Genomic DNA, 20,747 nt, shown 5'->3' with positions numbered 1-20,747 from the left:
TCCAACAATTTAGCAGCTATGTTTTCCCTGAAGATAAATAGTACGCTCATTTAATTTGCCTTTTGTTACAACCTGAATGCATACAGTTTAATCTTAGTCTCTTCCTCCACACTACAGGTGTTTCCCTTTAGCTAATTAAACATTAACATTGTGCAACTGTCAGTGCTCTAAAATTGGTGGTTAATCACCTCTGACTAAGAGTACTACAGAAAGTCTAAGTAAGTTGTGTTCCAGATAAATTGCAATGAATACAAGATGTTTCCGTCCTCTGAAACATTACACTGGAAGTTCATAGTTTATTTTTCAAGATTTCTACTTTAAATGGCATTGTTTTTTTACAACTTCATTCCTTGAAGGAGTGAATGGTAGTGTGGGATATGAATAAAGGATGTTCTTAGAGGAAGTATGTCATATTATTTAGGACCTCACGTCAAAGTCAAAGACATGAGGGTTTTGCTCAAATATTGCTACTTGTAGTGTTGGGAAATTCCTTTTGTTTTGTTTTGTTTTTAATCAAGAAATGTCCTGATTAATGTTAAGGTTTACATCCTCCTATGAGCAAGCATCTATTACTACTCAAGGTAATATTTTTTAATATATGGAGAAATAGTAATCCATTACCAAAGCGATGGATATTGGGATTGAGACAGTCTGGGACCTGGGACCCTTTGCTGCAGTACTGCAATACTTGCACCTAGACACACCTCTCCTCCAACAACAAAATACAAAGAAACTATAAGGGACTAAAAATAACTGTGTGCATGCCCAGCTGGGGCAAATTCTGGACAGAAAGATACAAAAGACCAAAAAACCCAACTGCCACTTTTGAAGAGCCCAAGGCAAAAACTGGGGGTCGGAAGCAAAACAGGGTACTGTGCATGCCCCCTGCACACACCACCACCTAAGGGGTGGGCAAACCACCTAAGCCACCCCTCCAGCCTGACTCCTGGACACACCCCTACCCTCATCCCATATAAGGAACAAGCTCACCCCCGGACTCAGGGAGCCAGTGAGTGAGCAAGGGAACCTGTTACTTGTTCTTGCTCCCCCCTGCTGCAGCAGGGGCCCCAATAAAGCCTTGTCTGAATTTCTTGTCTGGCCTCAATTTCTATTGATTGAGGAAGGCCAAGAACTCTGGTCAGTATCAGGCTGAAAGAGAATACAGACAAAATCATGAAATTCAGAAGTCGAATGTATGTATCAGTGAGTGTATAAGTATAACTAAAACTCAGAACCCAAGTGAAAAAAAAAAGACCCTGAATCAGATCCCCAGTCTGTCATTTGGGCTCTGAAAGCAGTTATGTGCCGGAACCAATTTTTACCAGCTTTCGAGCACCAATTATGTGCATCAACTCCTAACTTCACATTGAGGCTCTCATGTCAGTAGCTTGAAATAGGCCGTGCTGGGAGTATTTACACCACGGAAATCAGCCAATACTACAAATCAGTGCTCCACTCCCACCCTAACCCGCAGCCAGTTGTTAAACATTTACCAGAACATAACTGTCTTAGAGGAAACCATGGTGGTCATGTTTTCTAAATCAAATAATTCTTCATTTGACCTTGCCATTTTCATATTTTATATAATTGAAGATAAAACTATTATATCTGCAATGAAAAATCATGAAGAAACACAGTGTAAAGTATCTGATTTTAGCAAAACTTAACTATGAGTAACATATCTATATACCAAAAGATATGGAAAGCTATTTTCTTAAACATTTAGTAGTCCTGGAAATGAGCATATTTAGAAGCATAAGAGTATTACAGATTTGGAACTGCCATTATAATCTCCACAATCTTGGGTGAGTTACCCCACCCCTTGGACACCATTCCTCTATATTCGTAAGCTGAAGATGTCAGCTTAAATGACTTCTGTTCCTTCTATTTAATATTATAGGATCTTTGGGATAATACCAAGGAGCCTTCACTTGCCTTCATACGGGTCAATTTTTCCTGTCTTTTTATGGGGGGGCAATAACAGTCAGCATGGCTTATGGAGAATTCAATAGCAACTCTCACCCTTCAGAGTCTCGAGGTTTTTTATTGGATCTTCCTACATTATCATGAATTCTTCTTTTCTGTGCATTAACTCTCCACAAAGGTAAATGGGTAGCAAACTAAACCAACTGCATTCTGAGCAACAATGTCCTTACTTCCAGTTAAGATTAACTATTTCAAATCCAAAATTGTTTTTTGTAATCTGAGTAGGATATTTCAAAAGAAATAGGCTGCCTATGTACACATTGGTAGTTAATGCACAATGTTACTACATTAAATTTTTTTTAACATTAAATTTTTGATATGATGCAAACGTTTAAAACGGTGATGATTTTTTAAAGTTCTCTAAGTATAATATATATCAGCAAAGAAACACAAAGCAAGTAAGTTATCAGCCTTTAACGAGAAACAAATATTTATAAGTAATATATAAATCAAAATTGACTAGATTTGGAGTGACAAAGACAAGAACGAATTGATTTAATATTTCAGAATCTGAGTTTATACACTTTTGAGAGAAATGCTATTCAACAGGCAGGCCAAAAAGTATACATTCAAGTGCTAAAGAGAAAATATTGGCATATGAATAAATTGGTCTAGGCCATCTCCATATTTAGTGATAATTCATGATAATTTACAGCAAGTCATAACTATAAAACAGGTATGATTCTTACCTAAATTAAAAATCCAACGTAAAAATAAAGTCTAAGTTGACTGCTAAGTAACTGCCAGTCTCCTAAGCAGGGACAGTTCTAAGGAATGATTCACAATATGTATGTTCCCATGGTGGAAAGTACAGATAATGTGATGTGGAGCAATTAAAAACATTTCCAAAACATTTAATGCTAATAACATGCTAATACCATATCTATGCTAGCAACCTAGCTATCGATGTTTCGGTAAATCATCTACCTGTAATGCAAACTATATTTGCAGTGTCACTGTTCAGCCATACATTAAAACTATGGTCACTCACTTTTATTTGCCTGTTTAATAAGAATGGATTTTGGTATTAAAGAAATAGTTTATCATAGTTCTAGCTATTATAAGCATTGCACTTCTTTCATTTAAACTGTTCTTTAATTATAACAATAATTACAGCTGAAATATAGAAATTTACACATCAAAATATGCCTTATAATATTATGTAGCCCCATGTGGTTACTGAGCACCTGAAACATGGTGAGTGCAAATTGAGATATTGTGTAACTAAAATACACACTGGATTTTGAAATCTTGGTACAAAAAATTAATAATGTAAAATATATCATTAATATTTTAATATTATTACATGTTGCAATGATATTACTTTGGATATATTGGGATCGATAAAATGTATTAAAATTAGTTTTACCTATTTCTTTTTAGTTTTTAAATGTGGAAACTAGAAAACTTAAAATTACACATGGGGATCACATTTGTGGCTCATCATATTTCTATTGGACAACACTGGTCTAGAATATATATAGTCATCTGTAAATATTGGTGCATCAAATGATCTTTGTTTTTTTAAACCTCATTTCATTGATATTAAAAAAAAGAGTCTGAAAAAGACAAGATGAAACCAAGAGAGATAAAGGTGTCACTTGGTGATTCAGCAGTAGAAAAGAAATATGCATAGTGGCTTATTCCAGAAAAAAAATACAAGATTAAACATATTGATTGGAAGATGTTGAGGCTGGGAGTTAGGTGCCCAATCACAGCTCTGAAGTTACTTTATTCGTTCATTCCACTCATCTTCATTGTGACATTTCTTATATCTTAGTCAGGTGTGCTCATGTCTCTCCAATTTAAAATTTAATTAATGTTTTATTTCCCTAACTGTATTTCAAGTTCCTTGAGGATCCCTGCATCTTTATATTTACTTATATACATTTTTGATGCTAAAAAATTGTCGGGGTATTAGCAGTCATTCACTATTTGTGAGTTTTAAAAGTTGACCCAGAAAGGAAAATTTCTTATTTAGGAACAACTACAAATCAAGAGCAGTCCTTACAAACAAATAAATTTTTAAAATGCACCTCCAGATACCTTTCTTCAGTTGCTAAAGCCTTGCTCCATGTATGCAAAATGTCACGGCTACATCTTCCTGTAAGTTTGTTATACTATTTGCTCACCTGCAGCCATATGGATTTCACTGCCATTCAGAATTAGGCAGAGATAACATCCATGGTCATACTAGAGCAGGGCTAGCACCCTCTCCATTTAGGCCGCACTAATGGGCTGAAAGCACCTTGTGGCCTTCTAAGTCAAAAGGCATGAAATAGACCTCCAAGAATTACGACCAGGGTTTGACTTTGGGGCCTTGCTTTGGACAGGTCATTTGTCAGGACAATCAAGATTGCTTCTGTCTTAGTCTCATTCTAAAGTCTAAGTGAAAAGGTCTCTAGGAACTGACGAAACTGTCCAGCTCATACCCTTCACCTATCTTTCGCATTACTATTATAAAGGCTGTTAGTTGCAGCAGTTGTATGACAAAGAAACATAGATGTTTTAATTCCTTTAATATCATGTAGATCAGGTTTTGAGCCTATTGTCAGCTGTACCTAGGCAAGTGATTTGATACTAAGCAAGTCATTTAACCTCTATGTGTCTCCGATTCTTAATCTGCAAATTAGAAGTATTAACACCTACCTCTCAGAGTTATAGAAAAGACACACACACACACACACACACACACACACACACACACACACACAAGCACACATGAGAGACAAAGTATGCCTGCAGAGTGGTGCCTGGTACATAGTCTTTAATAATTGTGCTTAACAATTTGACAGCTATTATTGGTAGTAGTGTTGTAATTAAGAACCTTAGAACTGTTAAATTGATACAGTTTATTTAATTGGTATAACATTTTTCTTTCACTGTAGTATAGTACATAATGAGCATCATATTTTGCTTTTCTCAAATTTCTTATCCATATTGTCTGAGTAAATCTCCTTAGAATTCCATAAGCAGCCTAAAGTTTTAAACCACAGTGACAGAACAATGAAAAAAATACTACTCATGGTTCATTTAGTGTTTATATTCACTTTTTTTCCTCTTTATCAAACTTAAGACAGATGCAGGTATTTTTACTTGCCCAGTCCGGGAAACTGAGACAAAGAGGAAAATCATTTAAACTGGTTTCAGAGACGGTTGTATTGTACTGGAAAACACTTGAATCCATCCATAGCTGCTCAGGTTTATAGTACCTACACATAACTGGAAATACTTAATTCAGGTCTCAGAATACTATGTTTTATTTGTTTCTTTGTTTTTATTTAAATAAAACACAAGGGCAAGAGAATTTACCATTATAAAAATAAAATTATGATATGGGTCGCGTTTTATTTAAAAATATAGAAGATACTTAGATCTTTGAAGACTCATGTTGATACTGACCAGGGTTCTTGGTCTTCCCCAATCAATAGAAGTTGACCAGAGGCCAGACAAGAAATTCAGGCAAGGCTTTATTGGGGCCCCTGCTGGGGAGCAAGAACAAGTAACAGGTTCCCTTGCTCACTCACTGGCTCCCTGAGTCCGGGGGGCTAGCTCGTTCCTTATAAGGAATGAGGGTAGGGGTGTGTCCAGGGGTCAGGCTGGAGGGGTGGCTTAGGTGGTTTGCCCACCCCTTAGGTGGTGGTGTGTGCAGGGGGCATGCGCAGTACCCTGCTTTTGCTCCCAACGCCCAGTTTTTGCCTTGGGCTCTTCAGAAGTGGCAGTTCGGTTTTTTAGTCTTCTGTATCTTTCTGTCTAGAATTTGCCCCAACTGGGCATGCGTGTAGTTATTTTTAGACCCTATAGTTTCTTTGTATTTTGTTGCTCAAGGAGAGATTTGTCCAGGTGCAAGCATTGCAGCACTGCAGCAATGGGTCCCAGGTCCCAGGTCCCTGCCTGTCGCAATGTATTCAATAGATATTTTACTGAAATGCAAAATGCAGATTATACGGCATTTAGTAAAACTCCCTCGCCTTGCTGATTAATAAACTGAAAGCTGAGAGAGGTGAGGTGATCAGTTAAAGATGACCTAACAAGTAAGCTACAGAGTCAAAGCCAGTATCTAGTTCCATCGCTTCTAGTATTCTTTCAACTGCACTATACTGTCATTTTTGTTTAAACTTCCTTAAACTTTGAGAGCATCCTTCTAACACAAAGACAACATTTTCAAAATGTTTTTGCTGTTTTCATGGTCAAAATACGTTCTCAAAATATTTCCATAGGGTGATGGGTGGGAAGGAGAGAGACTCTCTTTGTGAAAATAAAGGGTGGAAACATTTTGAAAATGCTATGAAAACATTTGGCTGCCTTAACAGCCTTAAAGAAAACATTTATTTTGGCCACAGTGACTAAAACATTTGCTTCCTTTGGAAATGCTTGCTGCCAAAATAAAGGTTTGTTTCTTTTTTCATATAGAAGCAAACATTGTTAAATGAAATATTTTGTATTATTGTATACATTATTTGAATATTGATTATGGCCACTCTTAGTGACCATCATTGTGCATAGAGTTTGTTTTGTAAAGAAATTAGGGATCCTTGTATTTCAAAACAGATTTAACATTCTGAAGTGGCAACTGTATTGCAACAAAATACCTACATGAGTAATGAGAAATTCAGTCATCCTGTTAAGAAGTTTGTCCTGTACAATGGTTATGTTCATGTAAGTAAAACATCTGGAGTACAAGGTATTGTGTATATCAAATAGCCAGAAGACAGACTGGCTGACTAAACTTTTTACATTTTAGGCTATAGTTGTATTTTCTTGTGGAATTATTCTCTATTCTAAGTATTTCTGTCTACTGAGTGCATAATACATATTAAGAAACTCAATTTGCTTCTACTTGGAGTTTATTTCTGTATCTAGGCTGATTTTAACGTATTTTATGTTACCATTTTAGCTAATGGTCTTCAACTCCAATCCTCCAAATCAAGTCACATACAACTGTATTCATGAATCCATACATGCATCAATTGAAAGGACCTGCCTACGTCTATAAGAGATGGGTTACAATTCACTACCTAAAAAAATCTACCAGTGTTAAGACTCTAATGATTACAGCAAACCATTGCTCACTTAATTTATAGTCTCACTGGGAAAGCAGTTCATCCTGAAGAAAATGGAAAAGGGAGACAATTTTTATCATAGAAAAGAGTAACCTGGTGATTCTCAATCCGAGAAACATATCAGAATTACCTGTGAGGCTTTTAAAAATTACAACTGCCTAGGCCTTACTCCAGACCTACTGAATTTCTTTTAAAGGTGAGTTTTAAGCCACAGGAAATCATTATAGGACCTATCCAGCACATAGCCACCTCAAACTCGGATAACTAAAAGGGATTGAAGTATCTGGGTTTGGTCTGATTCTACTAGAAATGAACAAACTTGACCTAGGTCGATTGCTGGTAACCAGCATTACATTTCTTGGCATTATTATTCAGATATAGTCCGACTATCTGACATTCTATTTCTGTTTCTGAGAGCCATCTCCTGTATTGCTTCCAGATTATGAGACCAGTGATAGTGCATTGCTCTAAGATCCACAACTGCCCCCAGCACAGGGGTCAGTAATGGAAGTTTACCCTTTTTCGTTCACTATTGCATTCTACAAAATTAGCCTGGGCTTGGTTTGTTTTTAGAATGAGACATACAATATTTTAAGGAGATGTCTGTACTTGTTATTTTTTCTACTTAGGAACAAAGAATACAAAAAAAACTTGTTTCCATTTTACAGTGCACGTAATGTGAGTGTTCTGAAAATTAAAACAAATGGAGAGGAAATAAATTGCAAAATGAATAAGAGGATACATGGATGCGCTCTGCAACTATGTCCAAATGGTAGCAGGCAAAAAGAGTTTAAGATTCCTTCTAAAGTATACTGTAACTTCCTGACTTTGATTACATAGCTTTTCCTTAAGTAAACATTAATGACAGAGCAAATATTCTTGTTGCCCAAAGAGGCTATTTTCTAGTAATTTTCTAGCCTATTTGTTTTAAAGCCTCATGCAAACCATACTAAGTAAACATTCTAAATAATTATAAAGAATAGATTTAAAGAGACTTTCTAATTCTTTTAATCAGCAGAATTTTCTTCTTCTAACAGTAAGACAATATTTTTCCAATCTTATAGCACAACAGTGAGCATTTAACATCTAGAAATATAATATACAAGGATACATTATTTCAGAAACAATCAGTCAGAAATGTGATGGTGAAAGTAGTCTAGCCTAAAATGTAATTTATGAAGTGAGGTCATCTGTAATCTTTATCATCCATACTGCCCAATATTGTTATTTGCTCATCATGATTCAGGGTGCATTCTTCCATATGTATATGTATATGTATCTAGAGTCATATTAAACTTAAAATGAGAACTGTGGAGTTTTTTTAATGCAGTTACTCTGGGAAGGATTAAAACCTGTACCATCAGTCAACTACTCATGAGCATCTACTAGGGGTAAGGTCCAATGTCAGATGATCTGAATGAGGGACAATAGAAAGTATAAGACGTGAATTTTGCTCTCAAGTACTTTACAAATGTAAGATATGAATTCATGAAGGGATATCTAACAATATAGGGAAATATAATATTAGACCTAAATACAGGTTATTCAGTTCTGTGCAGATTCAAAGTAAGATCTCAATATTGAAATAGATGGGTGAACTATCCTGTTGGATTACTGGCTATACTCACTGGCCTTATGAATATATGCTTGCATCATCAGGATGTGAGATAAGCAGGACATATTTCATTAGTATACCTCCTCTGCAGTTTTGTGTAATAATAACATGTAATTTTTTGTGGGTACTTACTATGTATCAGGAATTCTTCTAAGTTCTTTATGTATGTCAAATCATTTAATACTCTTAACAACGTTACAAAGTGTATATGATTATTGTCCTGCTCATTTTAAAGATCAGGAAACTATGGCTCAAGGGATTAAGTGACTTTCCCAAGTCACACAGCTATTATGTTGGGTAATTGAGATTAGAGCCCAGGCAATCTGAATCTTGGTCCCACACACTGACTTGCCATGCTATGCTAACTCAAGAGTCAAAGAACCTAAAGAATCCTAAAAAGTTAAAGCTGTAAGGAACCTTAGGAGACAGTGCAAATTCTTCCTCGTACACATAGGGAAACTAAAGCTCAAAGAGATGAAATGGCTTGCCTATCTATGATCACACAGCTAGTTAGAAAGAAACCATGATTGCAACCCATGTTTACTGATTTCCAGCCCCTGGGTCTTTCCATAATAATCATGATAATCCCTTTAAGTATTTCTCCTTTGCTTCATTTTTCCAATCTGGACTATTAAAAATGATGCATGTCTATAATTATCTGAGTTGAATTTGACTGTATACAAACAAAAGTAAATGGAAACACTGAGATATAAAGTGTGATATATAAAGTATGATAGATGTGAGATAGATGGATAGAATGAGATACAGATAATATAGATATATGGATATAACATATATAATAACTACCAAAACTCTGCTAGTAGATATTATTGTCCTCAATTTACGGATTAGGAATCTGAGGCTTATAGAGATCAGATAACCAGCTTAATGTCACACAGCTAGTAAGTAAATTCAAAATCAGGTCTGCTTGACTTTAAACTCCTATGTCATTTGTACTATCTGAGTAGTGGTTGCAATATGAAAATACTTTACAACTTTTACCCCATGGAGAAAAAAAACTTTGTGTGCTTTTCTTTTATAACAAAGATCATAATTTATTTTTCTAATTTACATGTAGTTGATAAGAGTGGTTTTAATTAAGAGATCATTTATAATTAGACATTTTATTATTTTTAAAAAGTTATTTTTACTAAAATGTCTGTTATGGTGTGGAAGAGAAAATTTTAACCTAAACTGTCATTGAGTATTTTCAATATAGAACTGTCATTTATAAAAAAAAAAAAAGGTGAGCTTGAAAAAGGAATACAGGTAAACAGTCTTACATGCATGCTCTATGAAAGAGTTCTATTCTCTAGGAATTGAAATATCAAATTAAATAGATATTTAGTGAGACCCTAGCTAGTGCAAAGTGCTCTGCAAGATCTCCTCACCATATTAGGCCCACATGGCCAGTTTTGTGTGAGGCTTACCAATTTCATCATTGAGCCCACCACAGTTCCTGGCATAGTATCTTACACACAAATGTAGTTTGAGTTAGACTACAGAAAAAGTATACCCAGTTCACAGAAGCAAACAGGAAAGAGTATATAATAGGCTGTTTCAAATAGTTGAAATGACTACAGCCAGAGAAATTATATTTAAAGTGAATCCAATTATGAGCCCACAGTGGAGTTAAGTTTGTCTTCTCTGAGACCTAGAAAAACCTAAGTCCGTATTCTGACTGAAAAACCCCAAACAACTGCATCGTGATTTTGGTCCTTTTTATTTCCTTTAAAATATAATAATATGTGTTAAAATTAGGCATCTATACATTCTGGTCCCTGCAGAGAAGAAATTTGAAAATTTAGTCACATACTGCTCCTGGACAAACTCTCCACTGTTCCTTCCCCAGATCTCAGTTAAGGAAGAGCTTTAATTCCATTGCATAGCCCATTATTATGAGTTCTGTTACTGTTGTTGGATGATTAAAAGGAAGGAAAAGTACTGACAAATGAACACCTACTATGTGCTGAGCATTATGCTAAAGTTCACATCAACTTAATTTAATTCTCTGAATAATTCCGTAAGATGGGTACTATTATCCCTATTTTAAGACCAGAAGCTAACCCTCAGAAAGGCTAACTTGCTGAAGGCCCGCCAATAGATCCAAACTGTAGCTCTCATCTGTCTGACTCTAAATCCACTATATCATATGCATGTATTTCTTGACCTAGTATAGGACAAATGACCCTTCCTTAATTTCTGATAAACAGAAGAGCACCTCCTCAGAGTGGAAGAAACAAACTCAACCATAACGGAATAGAACAAGCAGGGCCTGAAGGGTGGAGTTGTGCCTGGTCATCTCATCTCACTTGAGGCTTGATACATCTTGCATCTCCATGATTTACCAAACTTGGATAAAGGCAAAAAAGATAAAGGGGGCTAGTACTTCACACTAGGAGTTATTTTTAGGTTACATGACAGAATCCAAATAAGTGGACTATAGGTTTCACAACTGTAAATCTGGTGCAAACAAAAGAAATTAGGAAATGATTAAACAACAAAGACTGTGACAGAGGAAAACTAAGAAAAAGTGGAGCTGATTCAGAGGAAGGAGTCAGTGAAGATTTTATGGAGGAAAGGAGCCCTTAGCCAGGTCTCAATTTGGATGGGACCTGGACAAGAAGATGCATGGTACACCCATTCCAGACTAAATCATAGAGATAAGAATGAAGCTGTCTTGGGACCAGAGAGGAGATAAGCCTGCAAGGTAAAAATGAGAGTACGATGGGAACAGTGAAAATAAATAGTAACAATAAGTTGCATGGGGCTTTCCAAGTACCAGGCACATTTCTAAGTAATTTATATTGTCACCACATTCTGGCAGAAATTCTGAAACTTAGGCACAGTTAAATGATCTGCCCAAAGTCACACAACAGGTAGTGTTAGAGCTGGGATTTGGAACCTATGAAGTATGATTCCAGAGTTTGTTCAATTAACCACTACAATGATACATTAGAGGAAAAGCATATTCAAGCAAAAACATATAGGTACCACTTCTCTGTAGTCAACAATTAAGCTTTTCAATGCAAATTAAGAGAAAGCAAATATGTAGGAGAAATAGGTAAAAACTAGGCATAGCCTATAACTGGTCGAGATTCATAAAATGTATTACTTATGGGGAATGTGATTCACTATAAACTATAAATAAATTGAAATATATTTTATTTTTTAATTAATTTTTATTGGAGTATATTTGCTTTACAATGTTGTGTTAGTTTCTACTGTACAGCAAAATGAATCAGCTATACATATACATATATCCCCTCTTTTTTGGATTTCCTTCCCATTTAGGTCACCACAGTGCATTAAGTAGAGTTCCCTGTGCTATACTTTAAAAGAATTAACAGCACTTACAACATACTTTAAGTGGATCTATTAACTTTATATCCTTTTAATTCATAATCTGATCACTTAGAAAGATTAAGTGGAAAATTTCAAAGATTTTTAATTACCCTTTTTATCCTAATCTTCATATTAAATGAAGTTTGATATACTATTATCAAACAGAGGTTAAAACTATGCACACACACAGCTACATCTATACACACTACATATTTAAGAGCAAAGGTGGGTAGTCAGCTCTGTCTCCATTGACTCTTTATTTTAGGTATTTTTAAGATAATAACAGGTAGGAAGTCATATACAGTATTACTATCCCAACAATCTATACTAAGAAATGTTATCCACAATTACCATTGTTCAATTTGGCACACTAAAATATATGGTAGTATCTGAAATATGTTTAAGAATTACATTTAAAGTTTAAGACATTAATTTTCAAACCACATATATTTTTCTGTATCTATCTATCATATATGACAAACTGCAACCATTGTAATATAATGGCAGTGTTCTTATAATTAAAGACAAATGCTTTTCTTCTTTAAATACCTTGATTTTTCTATTAAACAATGACCACTTAGTTGGAAAATGTAAATAGTGTGTGTAAAATTTTGATTTAAACCTTCCCCCACTTCTTTCTAAAGACAGCAGCCAAAAAACTGAATAAGTCAGGGTGCCTTTGAAGATATTTAATTAAAATCTAATCCCACATTCTTAAAAGCTCACATAAATTAAGCTGTCATTCAGGAGATTTATGCATTCACATTTGCATATTACGTACAATTCATCAATTACTCATGTTTGAAAGCAATGCCTTTCCCAGGGTGCTGAACTGCCAACAGTGCCAACAGGCACATGCAACCCACAAAACCATACCTACTGGTACCTTGGAGAAAGCCACCTCCATATGGTCCTTCATTTGTACATCCACAGAGCTCCAAGCACACTTAGAAAAATATGACCATTGTTTGATGGATTCTATTCAGCTAAATTCGACAGAGATGAACATTTTACTTAATCTTGGTGCAATTGTATAGTGGTGGCAATTCAACAATCCTTCTTCCACTCATGGCAAGTTTTAAGATTGCAGTAAAGATACAGAATCGTTGCTGAGCTTCAGCATCACCAGTCAAAACAGTTAAGCTAATATTCTCTGCAAGTTGATAGAAGGCAACCATTTGTTTAGCATGGCATATTTGAGAATGGTAAAAAAAAAATGTAACAAATATATACCAGTGTGTGTGCATACATACATAATACATAGATACACATACACACAGAGAGACAGAGAGACTTGAAGGTGAAAATATCAAAGTGTGCAGTGGCTCATTCAGAACACTTGGAAAGCTTTAGATGTGGCGAAAATAAAATGCCCATAACTTTTCCAGACTGTGTTTTTTCCTAAATACTATTTTTGGGAAAAAATGGCAACTCTTTAATAGCACAATGTCTACAAGCAAACAGATGCAAAGACACATTTTCCCCATGAGCTATAAGCTGTTACAAGATACCTTTAACTTTTTATACATACTGAGAAAACAGGTCACTCTGGTAGTCCCAAAGGGAAAATGGTACACTTATAAGCTACGATATATAACAAAAAGAAACACAGAACCCAAATGACATAATGGGGTAAGCTCAGCTACTGCCACAATATTTTACATGAGCGTATTCCTTAATAGTCAGTATAATTGTTTTAGAATTCCAAACAACTGCTTGCTTTAAAAAGTGAGGCCTGAACCAGGGACATTTCTCCTTTCATACGCAATGCCTTCTCCTCTCTTTCTAAAATCTGTCACCAATTCCTTTATCGTTTAGACATCCAGAAAACTTCTAAAACTTAGAGGGACTGGTAAATTTAAATGATCTTCTCTCATTTATTTTATATAAGTTATAAGCCTGTGTACTTGCACGTGTGCATACTGCAGCTAATGTTCAGCAAATGACTCATAAAAATTCAACTCTGTAAAGATCTTTTGAGTGCCCACTATGCACAAGGCACTGTGTTAGATGTTGTGGGGAGTATAAAGATGCATTCTACATGGTCAGAACTCAAAATATAATAAGAAAAATATACATGTACACTAAGGACTAAAATACTGACATAAACAATGCATTTCGAGGACAAAAAGAGAGAAATATTCATCCTGAGGAGACCAAAGGGGGTGGCATTTGATCTGGTTCTTAAAGATGAGTATGATAAATGTGAAGATTGTTTCATAAATGTGCATGCTTTGTAGAGAGGCCATGCTAATCTTTCTCTGTATCATTCCAATTTTAGTACATGTATTGCTAGAAAAAAAACACATAATCAAAACTAGCTTGAGAATCTAGCTAGTGTTCAAAGCAGGAAAAAAACCAACACGAATATATGAGATAAACATTGTATCTTCTAGTTATATACTATTTTCCATGGTACATACAGCTGGTTTAGTATAAACTGTGCTTTTACATATATCAAACATTGACCATTAGCCAGTCTTAATGTCAATTGCCATTGGGTATTAACTTGTTGCTGAACATTAGTTGGAATATAGAGACAGCAATAATAGTGGATTTATTCTATCAGAAAACAATATCTGCCTTTTATTCCTATCATCCTCTTCAATTTTCAAAATCCTGATTTCCCCCAACAGGTAATAATATTAAGTGTGTATTACTTTTGTCATATAAATTTAATGTAAAACATTCCTATAAGAGGCAGTATGTTTAGTATCTGGAATGGGAGTAAATAGTACTGTAGAATAGAAGATTAAGTGTGTGTGTGTGTGTGTGTGTGTGTGTAATGTCACTCTCTCTGGCTGTAATTTAACCCTGAGGAAAAGTATTTGAGTTTGGTTCTGAACGAAAAAAATCTCTCATGAGTTACCAGGTTCAGTTAACAATACAACTGATATTCAATGTGTCCAATGCTCTAGCATTCAGTGTTTGTTAGTTTTACAAGCTTTCTTCAAATCCTCCATCTCTAAATGCTGCAAAACCTACATGGGTTTTAATTATGATCAAGAAGCTGTCAGAAAAAATCTACATGGAGAGATTTTTAGAATAACTAATTATTCATTGTAACAATTCAACTAATTAAATAATGTCTGAAATATGTTATTTTAAATAACGCAGTGTAGTGGGGACATGTACAACATAAGGTGATTATATCTGAACAGTTAGTGATCATTTACTATTATAATGTTTTTGCCTTACAGGACAAAAACAGGTCTTTACTTAAATCATAACTGCTATTTACAACTGAAAGTTGTCTTATTACACTATCTCTCCCTAAGTGAAGAATAATGTATCATGCTGCCATCTGTCTCTTTCCAAGAAATATTTCTCCCTTCTTTCAGGAAAAAAAAAGACTATACCCCCACAACTTTATTTCTTCAGATGCACACAGACCTAATACTGAATAATGTCTTATTGAATGATTAGAAAATAGTTCTTCATTTCCTATGCTTACTGTGGTAAAATCCTTATTTCATATAGGGAGGAAAATGTTTCCTAGGTGAAAAATCACAGCAGAATTCAAACCAAAGAGAATTCAAGTTTTGTTAATAAATAAAACTGCCATAAATCCAAATAACAAGGCTGACATTTTACCAGATATAGAACACTCCATCCTAAGTTACTCATTATTCTAAACATTAATTAAAACTAACTAGTGAATTAAAAGGTATTTTAAGCCAGAAATAAAGAGGGAAAAAAAGTCTCGCAAACAATCACTATAAATAAAATATTAAAGTGGCAAAACTTACAAGGTTGTCAGTGTTCTAAGTTTATTTTTAAACATATTAAGATAGGTATAGTATAAAAATATTTTATGCTAGGAATGAGTGAACTGAATGAGATATCTGCTCCGTTTAGAGGCTATTTTGATATACTGGTTTTGTTCTAGTTCAATAGTTATAGAAAAATCTATAAATTCATTTCCAGTTCTAACTGAGTCATTGGATTAAAAAAAAATTTAGCTCAGCTTGTGATTTAGTAAAAATAATAATGATAATAATTTGGAGGTTTGGATTCCACCAATTAGTAAGGCTTACTGCATTTTTAGATCATAATTTAGTTTAGTTCAAATCCTTATTTTAGATAATAACAAAGAGCTAGACTAATGACTAAATTATAGCACTGTGCAAAAATATCTCTTATCTTTTGACATATAATGTGTATTTTAAGTTAAGCATAATATCTTCCACATTGTATTAATTTTTATCTTACTTCCTCTTTATATTTTCTATCTAACAAAACTGTCCTAAAATTAACTTGTGCAACAAATATGCTACATGATAGCTGTCTTCAAGAATCTGATGATGCTATTATATGACATATGGCTGGCAGTGCGACTTCTGTGTTGGAAAAGGTATCACCTAACAAGAAAGATAAATGTCCTGTCCACTGTGAAACTCTATATGTTGTTTAGGCAAGAAAATCATTGAAAATGACAAAAGGTATGTCAATCAAAATATAGATATTAAAAATCCTTAAATACATATATTGATAATTCATACTGTGCTAAAAGAAGCACAATAAGCAGAATATTTTCTAAATTATAACTTTAAAGAAGGTCATAATTCTTGCCCCAGGCACACCTAAATATGAAACCTTCTTACTACTTTTTTGCAACAGCCTCACCATAAGCACCCATCAATTTTGCTGTCCAGAATGTTGTTTCAATCAAAATAAGATTAACAGTGCCACAGTAGAATATCAATGAAATATCTAACTTACTGAGAGCATCTGTCAGGATAGAAAGAGGCAGAGTTTCGGTAGGAAACACTGTTAAGTTCCCATTTTCAAAGTTGGAGAATAAGGCAATAACAATCTCAATTCATCCAATTTGATATAGCAAATGCTTATTGAATTATTAATATTTACCATTGGTTAGCACTCATTATCAATCTAGTAGAACTTGGAAACTTTACACAAAAACATAGGTGCATGCATAAAATATGTATATATGTGTGCATATACATTTCCACATCACCAGAGCCTAGTAGAATTCATGGCACATGGTAAACACTTAATAAATGTTTATTGAATGACTTAATGATTTAATCCACTTTAATTTTCCACAGGTAACTCCCTAAAAATGTATTGTCACATCTCTTCTACCAACAATGTTATCTTTGTGAGGCTTACTGCGGACTGGGGGTTAAAATGGAGGACATTAAATATGTCTTCTTCCAACTGCTGATCCTTATCGCTTTGTCCCTACCCTTCCCTTCCTAAGCCACGCAGGCTAAATAAACAGCTAAGTCTTTAACTTCCAACATATTAGACAATATCACATTATAACTGTCTTTTGGGTTTTGTTGTATTTTGAATACAAGTCTTTAACATGATGACAAGACACACTCCCTAACCTTGTTCGGTGGGTGCATTAATTTCCAGGAGTAACAAGCTTGGAATCAGCATATAGAGTGGTATTTTACAGATGCCTTAACTAGAAATGAGATGAGTTCATAGCAAAAAGCTCAAAAAAGAATTGGTAATATGCCCACTAGCTTTCAATTGACATAATGAAGAGAGTCCCTGACATCTTAAAAGAAGGAGTTAGAATTAAATAAGTGAAGACATGCTCAGTTAAAAATGGAATAAGGACAAATGATAAATGGCATACCAATAAATGATAACAAGAAAATAATAAGATAAATAAAATGGGCAATAGCTTACAAAGTTACAAATGTAGGCAAATGAAGAGGAGAGCTCCCTAAATGACATCCAAGTACTTAGAACATTACTGTAGTCAGCAATACTCTAACACCAAAATGTAAACATGCAGCTCTATATATTTCATGGTGTTCTGCTTATATTCTATTTTATTATTCAAGCACAAATGAACTTGACTCATAACCACTGACAGTTACTATATATTTCTAGATTGAAAATACTGCCCAAATAAGAATGCAGTAATCAAGGCTTGCTCTGGTAATTCTTTCCCATCTTTCATTCTTAAGCAGAATTGGAACTTTCTAATCACTTCTGGTTGCTGATACCAAGAAACAATAAGATATTACTTAGGAAAAAAGAAAAGAGAGTTCAGCATCATTTCTGCTGACACCATGATTTCACCCTTAGAACATTTTCTGAATTACAAGGTTAGGTATTTGAAGCCAGTTACCCCAACATGTAAAATAGCTTTATGAGCTTGAAGAAGCCTCACCAACCATATTCTGTCTATCACTATAAAGTACCAACCCCACTTCTACCATTCAACAACTTATCCATGTAGCCTACTACTTTCATCTGCAATGTTAGATTTGCATTTAGATTGTGCAGCCATGGGGAACCATATAGCACAGTCTTTAACACCTCCAGCTTCCTTGCCCCAAATTGGCAAAATAAAATGAATTTATCAAGGCCTTCAAAGGTCATAGTATAGGAAATCAGTAACATATAGGGAAAACAAATGCATTATCCCATTTTTGTGTTTACTATACAGAGAGCCCCAACTGCAAAGTTCTTCAGGTCATTCATTCTGAAAAAGCATTGAAAATGAATATATTAAAGCAATCTTTCTATGTATTGAGATTAAAAGTAGGTAATTCTTTTTGAAGTAACAAATACTCTAAACCACCTTTTTAAAGCTTGTAGGAATCAAGTTAGGGCACAGAAGACTTAAGGCATCAACGTGATATCCCACAACATTATGTACACATCTCTTCCAGGTTGTCAAAATTATGGCCAGTTTCATTGGATCTGGTGCCCTTTACTTCAAAGAACCTACAGATATCTGTCAGAAACTATGGTATCTGGATGTGTATTCTGCTAGTCAAGAATGTCACAAATTCAAAGCCATAGTCTTGGGTGCTCCATGCATTTAAGCATGATCTGATGGACACCACAGGTTCCTTTCAAAACGGAGCTGTTGGGAACATGCAAGTATCCCTGACAGTATCAAGACAGAGGGTTTGCAAAGGAAGCAAATATAGCTCACCTCTTTTTTGGACATGCAAATCTCTGTCCATACCTCTTTTCTGAAAGGATAGAAGAGTTCCAAATATACCAAAAATTCTCATTTGTGCATTTTGATTAAGTTGAACTTTATGACATTATCAAATATTTTGTTATTTGTCTCTCTTTCTCTGAATTTAAAGCTGTAGTATATTTCAAATTTTATATTTTCACTAGAGTAAAAAATCAAATATTGTCATGGAAGAAAAACTATCCATACTTTTTCTTTCAGAGAAAAACAGTAATGTAAATTTATAAAAATTGTTTAGTTTTGAATTATGATTTGTAGAAATTTAGGAGTCAAGAAAAAGCATAATACTGAGCTCAGCTCTGTTCTTTTCTTAATAATATATATTTCTTTTCTTATTGACACTTTGACTTTCAGTCATTCTTATTCATTGTAAGCCTTCCTATTCTTAGCAACTAAAAGCCATTCATCCTTCTGAGGCCACGCTATTCTCTATCTTTATCTATACCTGTCTTAAGGCATTTACACTTCTTACCTTTTATTTAATCAATACAGAAATACATGAATTATTTCTCATATTAGATTCAAGGGGCAAGCAGGAAAAACATGTGTCTCCATATACTCCTATAATGTCCAGTACAGTTCTTTGAATATTATCATATACATGAAAATAAAATCATACACATATAATAGGCTTAAAGATAGTTAACATGTTTTTCAAAGTATAATAATTAACAGAATTGTTCAGGGAATGGAATATTATAGTTAGTATGTCATAGAGCTTTGCTGAATCTGCGCAAAATGACTTTAAATTATGCTTAAAGTCCTATAGTTTAATATCTTTAGAAATGTTAGAACAATTTCCTACTTTTGCAAATACAAGCTTATAAATAAAATGGAATCTTTCTCAGATGACCAGAGATCTTGCTATAGCTTAGGGTCATCACTCTGAACATAACTAAACATTGTGCCATAGAGATGCAGAGAGCAAATAAAATTGAAATGAAATGTGTACTGATGCCAAGATACTTCTTGAATTGCCTTATCTTGCCATATTCTCCTCAAAGTTAAGTACAACTCCCCAGAGAAATTTGTTTGAGTATTTAAAGTAGTTGTTTTTCAGTTAATCATGGTTCTGCTGTAACATTACCAAGCATTTCCAACCCGCTCTACAGAATGAGCAAGACATCCATATACCATTTAAAAATATATACTATGCAAGTATATATGTATATATACTTATAAATGTATAAATACATATATACAAAATTTACAAATGTATAAATACATATATATAAAAAAACATATAATATAAATACATATATATATATACAAAATCATTCAAAGCCATTATGATAGGAAACAGCTTATAATGATGAATAGACATTCTGCAATTCTTCATTGTATTGTGGACTTGTGAATTTATTTGCCAAAAGGAGTGAAGAATGTATTAATTAGGTGAACAATACATGTACAATCCCCCTCCTGCAGAAATGCTCTCATTTCAATGGAAAAATCTCACGATGACAACTGATTTTCAAATTTCAGTTTTGTATTCTCTACTGTTCATTTCCCATTCATCATCTGCATTAATTTCACTCTATTCATTCTGCTTTTGTGTCAATATAATGCAAAAATATCACAACCAAAACATCACTCCCAAGGAAGGAATTTATTCTAAGGATAATGTTTGTTTTATACAAAAATACATCTATGAGAAATATAAAGAAACTATTCAAGTCAGAGTGAGCTACTGAGGTACTCATATATTTATAGTTTAATCTGTTATTTTCCTTCTCTTTCATTCTCTATCTTATAACAT

General features: G+C 34.2%; 1 protein-coding gene and 1 non-coding gene across 2 annotated transcripts in view; both read right to left on the bottom strand.

The window, feature by feature from the left end:
• DACH2 (dachshund family transcription factor 2) overlaps positions 1–20,747 on the bottom strand; it is a 648,107-nt gene that overhangs the window by 414,069 nt on the left and 213,291 nt on the right. The gene's annotated exons all lie outside the window — the stretch shown is intronic.
• LOC114238278 (U6 spliceosomal RNA) lies at positions 14,209–14,314 on the bottom strand. Its single transcript, XR_003623669.1, has one exon. It is a non-coding gene; the product is annotated as a U6 spliceosomal RNA (small nuclear RNA).

Source organism: Balaenoptera acutorostrata, chromosome X, assembly GCF_949987535.1.
Source record: "Balaenoptera acutorostrata chromosome X, mBalAcu1.1, whole genome shotgun sequence".
NCBI lineage: Eukaryota > Metazoa > Chordata > Mammalia > Artiodactyla > Balaenopteridae > Balaenoptera > Balaenoptera acutorostrata.
The sequence above is the reverse complement of the archived record's forward strand: the minus strand, read 5'-3'. Positions and strand labels throughout refer to the sequence as shown.